Source organism: Saccopteryx bilineata, chromosome 5 (genome assembly GCF_036850765.1).
Source record: "Saccopteryx bilineata isolate mSacBil1 chromosome 5, mSacBil1_pri_phased_curated, whole genome shotgun sequence".
Classification (NCBI taxonomy): domain Eukaryota; kingdom Metazoa; phylum Chordata; class Mammalia; order Chiroptera; family Emballonuridae; genus Saccopteryx; species Saccopteryx bilineata.
The window spans coordinates 7,730,679-7,738,599 of NC_089494.1; the positions used below are offsets into that span (position 1 = coordinate 7,730,679).

The window sequence follows — 7,921 nt, forward strand, 5'->3', positions numbered from 1 at the left end:
CAGGTAGCTCTAAAAGGACAAAAGACTCTTTCTAAGGAACGATAGGAATGAAAATATTTACTGAAGACAAAACTGTACATTAATCTTTATCTAAACATATAGATGCACCCAGTGTATGTATATATAAAAAATTTTAAAGTAACAGTTAAGTGAATAAACAGTAAATTATATTACCATTTTGCAATTTGGAAAGAATTAATGAACTTCGGTGTAATTAATCATCAATGACTACTAACTTCATAAAACAAAAACCAACCAGACCTTACATGTGTCAAGCCTGTGACTCTCTGCTCAAGCTGGCGACCTTGGGGTTTTGAACCTGGGGCCTCAGTGTCCCAGGGCTGTGCTCTATCCACTGAGCCACACTGGGCAAAAGTCCACTTTTAAGAGCTGATTACAAGCAATTACTTAAGACTTGCAGGGTTGAGCAAGTCTAAACCAAAGATATTTGGGCCCTTTATATCAACTATAATTCCAGGTAATAATTCTTTTGATTAAGGACATCATCATTTCAAGACATCACAGTTTCACTTATATTTTAAAAAATATTTTATTTTATTGTTCTTGACAAAAGCAGCTATAGTATGAGCAACTTTCTGGCAAGAACTACCTGGCAAAACACTGTCAGGATCAACCTACAGAGATGCCGGAAACTAGTCAAAACCTCAAGACAAGCAGGGGGAGCTTCATGAAGAAACATGCGCCGCACTGGAGGAAGAGCAGTAGGGGTCTTTCTCATGTTTTCAGTTGCCCGCCTCCCCCGTCCCCCCAGCGGCAGTGGCAGAGAAGCTGGCAGCCTGTGTTCCAAGCAGGACAGACTGTGAGAATACTTTCTCACAGAATCGTGGGTATGTGTTTCAACCTGTCTGGTGGATCCCTGAAGGACCACTATAATAACTTCCCTTTCTTTCACCCAATTTAAAGTGCCCCTCCCAGGGCTGGAACCACTTCTCAGGTGACATTTGCTGAAAATGTTTAAAGGCCAAGTGTTGGCCATGGCAGTCTGGGCAAGGGATAATCATCAGGACAAGCTACAAACAGACTGAGAAGCCCAGAGAGTACGAGGCTAGGGAAGTGTAATTAAAGGCTTTTATTTAATAGCTCCCATGAATACCAGGGGAACTGAAGAGCCCACCTGCATGCTTAGGGCTGGACGCATGCTCAGAAAAGGCCTGAGAAAACCCTAGGCTTCCACCTCTGGCTCTGCACAAGTGGGAGTGGAGGTGAGGGAGAGGTCAAGAACTGGGTAAGCACTGAAGAAGTGCCCAACACACAGCCAATCTGCAGAGACTGGGAGAGGTTTCTTTCTTTCTTCTTTCTTTTCTTGGTTTCAGGCATGTAAGGAAACTCTGTATAAACAGCTGACCACTAAGCTTATGGAACATAGATTTCAGTTGCCATACATTAGAAATAATTCAGACTTTTAAAAACTACTTTATAAAAGTCACTAAACAACTTACAATTTACAACAGCAATAACAAACCCTTGGAAGGGGAGAGAATCTGATTTCATGAGTTTCTAAATTCTAATATCCAAAACATCCAGTTTTCAACAAAATAATTATGAGACATGCAAAGAAATAAGAAAGTACAGCTCATCCACAGGAAAAAGAAAAATTAACAGAACTGGTCTCTGAGGAAGCCCAGGTATTGGACTTAAATAAACTATCATAAATATACTCAAATGGCTAATGGAAGCCATGGGCAAATAACTAAAGGCAACAGGAAAACAATGTGTCACAAAATTGAGAACACCAACAAAGAGGCAGAAATTATATAAAAAAAACCAACTAGGAATTCTGGAACTGAAAAGTACAGTAACTAAAATAAAAAATTCACTAGAGGGAGTTCAACAGCAGAAGTGAGCAGGCAAAAGAAAGACGCACAATAGGTTGAGATTAGCCTGTCTGATGAGCAGAGAAAAGAATGAAGATAAATGAACAGACTCTAAGAGACTGTGGGACACCCTCAAACATACCAATATGCGCATAATGGGGGTCCCAGAAGGAGAATGAGCGATAGTGGGGCAGAAAGACATTAGAAGAAACAATGGTCAAAACCTTCCAACATTTTGTTGAAAGAGTAGAAACTCAACAAATTCCAAGTGGGGATAAACTCAAGAGATCAGTGAACAAACATGATAAAGACTATATTCTAGTAGGAGACAGACAATAAATAATGAATGAAAAGTAAAAGGATGAAGTACTATGAAGACAAAGAAGGTAAATCAGGGAAGGGGTGATAGGAAGGGTCAGAAGAGGAGGGCATATTGCAGTATTAATTAGAGTAGTCAGGGTACACTTCAGTGCTAAGGTGATATTTAAGCAAAGACAGGAAGGCAGTGAGGAAGCGAGCCACATGGCTATTGGAAGGAGGAATGTTAGGTAGAGGAAACAGCTCATGCAAAGGCCTCATGGTGGAACAATGCTTGGCATGTTGGAAGAGTGGCAAGGATGTCAATAGTCTGACTGTAGTAAAAAGGGAAAAGAGTAGTTGAAAATAGGGCCAGCCTGACCTGTGGTGGTGCAGTGGATAAAAGTGTCGACCTGGAACACTGAGGTCGTCGGTTCGAAACCCTGGGCTTGCCCAGTCAAGGCATATATGGGAGTTGATGCTTCCTGCTCCTCCTCCCTCTCTCCCTCCTTCTCTAAAATGAATAAAAATCTTAAAAAAAAAAAAAAAAAGCCTGACCAGGTGGTGGCGCAGTGGATAGAGCATTGGACTGGGATGCGGAAGGACCCAGGTTCGAGATCCCGAGGTTGCCAGCTTGAGCACGGGCTCATCTGGCTTGAGCAAAAAGCTCACCAGCTTGGACCCAAGGTCGCTGGCTCCAGCAAGGAGTTACTCGGTCTGCTGAAGGCCCCCAGTCAAGGCACATATGAGAAAGCAATCAATGAACAACTAAGGTGTCGCAATGAAAAATGATGATTGATGCTTCTCATCTCTCTCCGTTCCTGTCTGTCTGTCCCTATCTATCCCTCTCTCTGACTCTGTCCCTGTTAAAAAAAAAAAAAAAAGGGCAGTTTGATTTAAAAAAAAAGAAAAAGAAAATAGGGCCAGATCATGCAGGGTTTTATAGAAACTGGCCTTTCCTGTGAGTGAAATAAGGCCCATCAAAGGATTCTGAGCAAAGGAATAATATGATCCAACTTGTTTAAAAATGATTATCTGGCTACTCTATTGAGAACAGAGGGCAAGCATAGAAGAAAAAAGGACCAAATAAAAGGCTACCTCAGAAATCCAGTCAAGATATGATGGTGACTTGGACAAGGTGGTAGTAGTGGATGTGGGGAGGGAGTAAGGTTTGAATTTGACATACATATATTAAATGTCAAGCCAACAAGATTTCCTGATGGATAAAATGTAGCATGTGAAAGGAAGACCGGGAGGATGCAATGGTATTTAACCAACATAAAGAAACCAACTGAATAGATTTGGGGGGAAAGAGCAGAAGTTACATTTTGAACATTTTGAGTTTGAGAATTTTTTTAGATATCTAACAGAAATAATGAGTAGGTCACAGAACATATGAGTCTGGAATCTGAAGAAAAGGTCTAGATTAGAGATACAAATTTAGGTTACATAGTATTTATTACCATAAATGTCTATGAGATCACTAAGTGAAGACAAAGGGGAGAAGAGGTCCAGAAATGAGTCTCAGAGGAGCTCCAATATTAAGAGGTCAAGGAGATGAAAAAGAACAAGTAAAGGAGACTAAGAAGGAACAATGACGTAGGAGAAAATCCATCAGTGAGGTCTAGTAGAACCCAAAAGAAACTATCTTAAGGAAGGGGAAATGATCAACTGGGTCAGATAGTCCTGCAAAGTAGGCAGAGCAGGTTACATTCCCTTTTCACAAATGCAGAAGTTTAAACTCAGAGAAATTGGTGTATGGGTCTCTAACAGAACACAGATGTTGCTTGTCTCATTTCATGACCACAGAATAATAGCCATTAGCCTAGAAAAACTGTTTTACAAGCTTTCTTCATCAAGTGGATGAAAACCATATTAAAAGAATGAATGGAGGAAGAAAATGAAGAGAGAAATGCAGTCAACAGAAGACAGGAAACTGAAGGGAATCTGCATATTAAGAGGGTAAAATAAAAGTTAGAAGAAAAATAACAAAGATGGGGTGCTTTGAAGCCAAGACAGAACACAAGTTTTAAGGAGAAAAGCTTAGTCAACAGTGCTGAATACTGCAGAAAATTAGTAATTGGTGTTAATTAGTGACTTTCACAGAGTTGTTTTAGTAAAATGTTGGGGATAACAATCTGATTATAAGGATTATAAACTTGGGTAGTAAGAAGAGAAAAGGATAGACAATTATTTAGAGAAGGTTGATGATGAAGGAAAAAGATCTTAGGAATAAAGAAAGGTTTTACTTTTCATTAACGAGACACCAGAACATGTCTGCAAGCAGAGGCGGATTAAGGTTGGTTGAGACCCTTGGGCGCAGAAGAAAATATTGGGCCCCTTAAAAAAAAGAGCAAGACAGGGAAAATAAAAATACAAGTTAATCATATTTTTAAATAAATAAAAAAAATATGTACTATTAATGTTAAAATTGCACATATAAAACCAAACTTGGTGTCATTAGAAAAAAGTGTCAAGTTGGGGTTTTGTGGGGCCCTTCAGAACTCGGAGCCCAGGGCAGGCGCCTGGTGTACCTGTACCTGCCTTTAAATCCCCCTCTGGGCCCTGGCTGGTTGGCTCAGTGGTAGAGCATCGGCCTGGTGTGCGGAAGTCCCGGGTTCGATTCCCGGCCAGGGCACACAGGAGAGGTGCCCATCTGCTTCTCCACTCCTCCCCCTCTCCTTCCTCTCTGTCTGTCTCTTCCCCTCCCGCAGCTGAGGCTCCATTGGAGCAAAGATGGCCGGGGCACTGGGGATGGCTCCTTGGCCTCTGCCCCAGGCGCTAGAGTGGCTCTGGTCTCAACAGAGCATCGCCAGGGATGGGCAGAGCATCACCCCCGGGTGGGCGTGCCGGGTGGATCCCTGTCGGGCGCATGCGGGAGTCTATCTGACTGCCTCCCCGTTTCCAGCTTCAGAAAAATACCAAAAAAAAAAAAATCCTCCTCTGTCTGCAAGAAAGAAGTCAGAACCGAGGAATGAATATTCAAGACATGGATTGCAAAGAGTGTAATAAAGAGGTGGGATCAAGCCCTGGCCTGGTAGCTCAGCTGGTTTGAGCACTGTCCCGATATGCCAAGGTTGTGAGTTCGATCCCCATTCAGGGCACATACCAGAATCAACCAATAAATGCATATAAATAAATGGGACAACAAATTGCTTTTTTCTCTCTAAAATTAAACAAACAAACAAACAAGCAAAAAAGAGATGGGACAAAAAAATTAAGTAGAAGTTAGTTTGGAAATGACAACATAATCCCAAAGAATAGGATGAACAAAAATAAAGACATTTTGAAAAAAGAAGGTAAAATAAGATAGAACTTTCTGATTGGTCTAAGTCTTTCATTAAAATAAAGGCTAAATTCAGTCAGTAAAGAGTGACTGAAGGAGTCTAAAGAGAACAGATTAGCCTGACCTGTGGTGGCACAGGGGATAAAGCATTGACCTGGAACACTGAGGTTGCAGGTTCAAAACCCCAGGCTTGCCTGGTCAAGGCACATATGGGAGTTGATGCTTCCTGCTTCCTTCCCTTCCCCTCCTAAAAAATGAAGAAATAAAAGCTTTAAAAAAGAAAAGTAAAGAGAACAGATTAAATTTGGAATAGTTATTCTTAGTTTTAGCTTTCTCACTGATTTTGTCTGAGAATGAACAAGAAATTAAAAAAGAAAAATAAAAGCCAAAAATATTTGAGTTGTACTGCAGGCCATGTTGAAGTGAGCTAGTCTTAGCTCTACCATGTCTGTATTATAATTATCAGTAGACTTGTTTGTATCCCCATCAGATTATAAATTATAAGTAGAAAATATTTATCTTGTTCATCCCTTTATCTGCACAAGCAAAAAGAAAAAAGAGCTCAATGAATACTTCACAAATGAATGAATATGTAATGAACAAAGTCTGCATATTGCTAAAAATTCCTTAATGGTTGGTGCTTGGTAGATATTATGGCTGAAAGGTAAAAAATGTCCTTGGCTGATATTTAAGTTGTCTTCCTAGGCCTATAAAAGACATTACACTGCCCTTTTAAATCAAAGATAGAATTTGTTCAATAAATTAATAAGGCATCAGGGATAAATTTCAGTATTTTAGAAAAAATGCACCAATTAGGTTTTTTGGTTGTGGTCAAATTAGAGTCTAAACCTCACCTTTAAGCTACTTTAATCAGAATTTATCTGGAGTTCTTGGTATATGAGAAATTCTATACAAATGAAGTTTCCATGTATTTGAAATATCACTTTACCTTAATAATCATACTTTTATAACATTTTGGGAGGCAATCTTTTAAAAATGCATGTCACATATTCCTGCCACACAAAACAGAGCTGAATAAAGAAGATTTCACCTTTTTTTAAGAAATGGGGGAGTCACCACTGTAATATCAATTACTGTATCACAAATAGCTGTGGAAGGCTGAGTTATATGAGCTGTAAGTCTCTATTCTGAGTAGATCTACACACCTATATGTTATAATTCCCGTTTCTTCAGTTGACTCTGTTTGCTATGATCAAAGTGCTTGTGCAATGTTTAATTTGTTACTCGACTCTGGAATAGACAGGGAAATAAATGTGCGTGTTAAAACTGTGTCCAGAGTGAATTTATCACTGAACATTCTTTTGTACTATTTAGATTTACCACCATGTACAATATTATTTTCATTAGAAAGGGGAAGAGACAGTTTTTGTGAGTGTGTGCGTAGAGCAAAAAACGATATGGAGTAGGAATTTACAAGCTGCCTTCTATCTAATATAAATGAGGTTTTAGAGCACAGTTTAGTTATTTGCCAACTGAGATATTTGTCTACCCTTTTATTTATTATTATTATTTTGCTTTCTTTCTGATTTCAGCTATTGCTTCTAATAACTTGAGGTTACCAAATACGTATAGTTGTTCTAATTATTTCCTCAGTCATTAAACTAATTTAAAAATTCAAAAATAAAAATAATACAAGGATCAATTTAAACTACTTTAAGATTTTCTTTTTAAAGTGAGTGTGGGTGAGAGGGGCTAGTACTGGCAAAGTATTATAACAGTAATAATGGCTAGTATATTTATAATATACTTAATAAATATTTTTAAAAACTTTATAAACACAAATCAATGAAGGTTTATTTCATACACATATTTTCACTGAATATAATGGTGCTGCTGTTTTTAATATGATGTTATTTGCTTTGCAGACCCCTATCTAACTGTATAAGCACAGATACAAAATTGTGATTTCATAATAAAAAAGTATTTTATTTTTTTATTTTTTTTTAGTTTTATATTTTATTTATTTATTTATTTTTTTAATAAATTTTTATTAATGGTAATGGGATGACATTAATAAATCAGGGTACATATATTCAAAGAAAACATGTCTAGGTTATTTTGTCATCAAATTATGTTGCAAACCCCTCGCCCAAAGTCAGATTGTCCTCCGTCACCCTCTATCTAGTTCTCTGTGCCCCTCCCCCTCCCCCTAACTCTCTCCCTCCCTCCCTCCCATGTCCTCCCTCCCCCCCCCCACCCTTGGTAACCACCACACTCTTGTCCATGTCTCTTAGTCTCATTTTTATGTTCCACCAATGTATGGAATCATGTAGTTCTTGTTTTTTTCTGATTTACTTATATAAAAAAGTATTTTAAAATATTTTCATATCCTAAAGAGAAACTGTGGCACATCAAATATGATTGTTCTTCAGTATTATATTTTTACCCCAAATTCTTAGAAAATATTTTTTCTAAAATATTGAATTTTGGGTTAAAAAAAAGTAGCAAATATTGAATAAAACCTGAAGTGCTCAGTAGAACT

General features: G+C 38.4%; 1 protein-coding gene and 1 non-coding gene across 2 annotated transcripts in view; one reads left to right on the top strand and one right to left on the bottom strand.

Moving 5' to 3' along the window:
• PSMD1 (proteasome 26S subunit, non-ATPase 1) overlaps positions 1-7,921 on the bottom strand; it is a 102,794-nt gene that overhangs the window by 39,504 nt on the left and 55,369 nt on the right. The window lies entirely within an intron of this gene.
• TRNAT-GGU (transfer RNA threonine (anticodon GGU)) lies at positions 4,695-4,770 on the top strand. Its single transcript has one exon. It is a non-coding gene; the product is annotated as a tRNA-Thr (tRNA).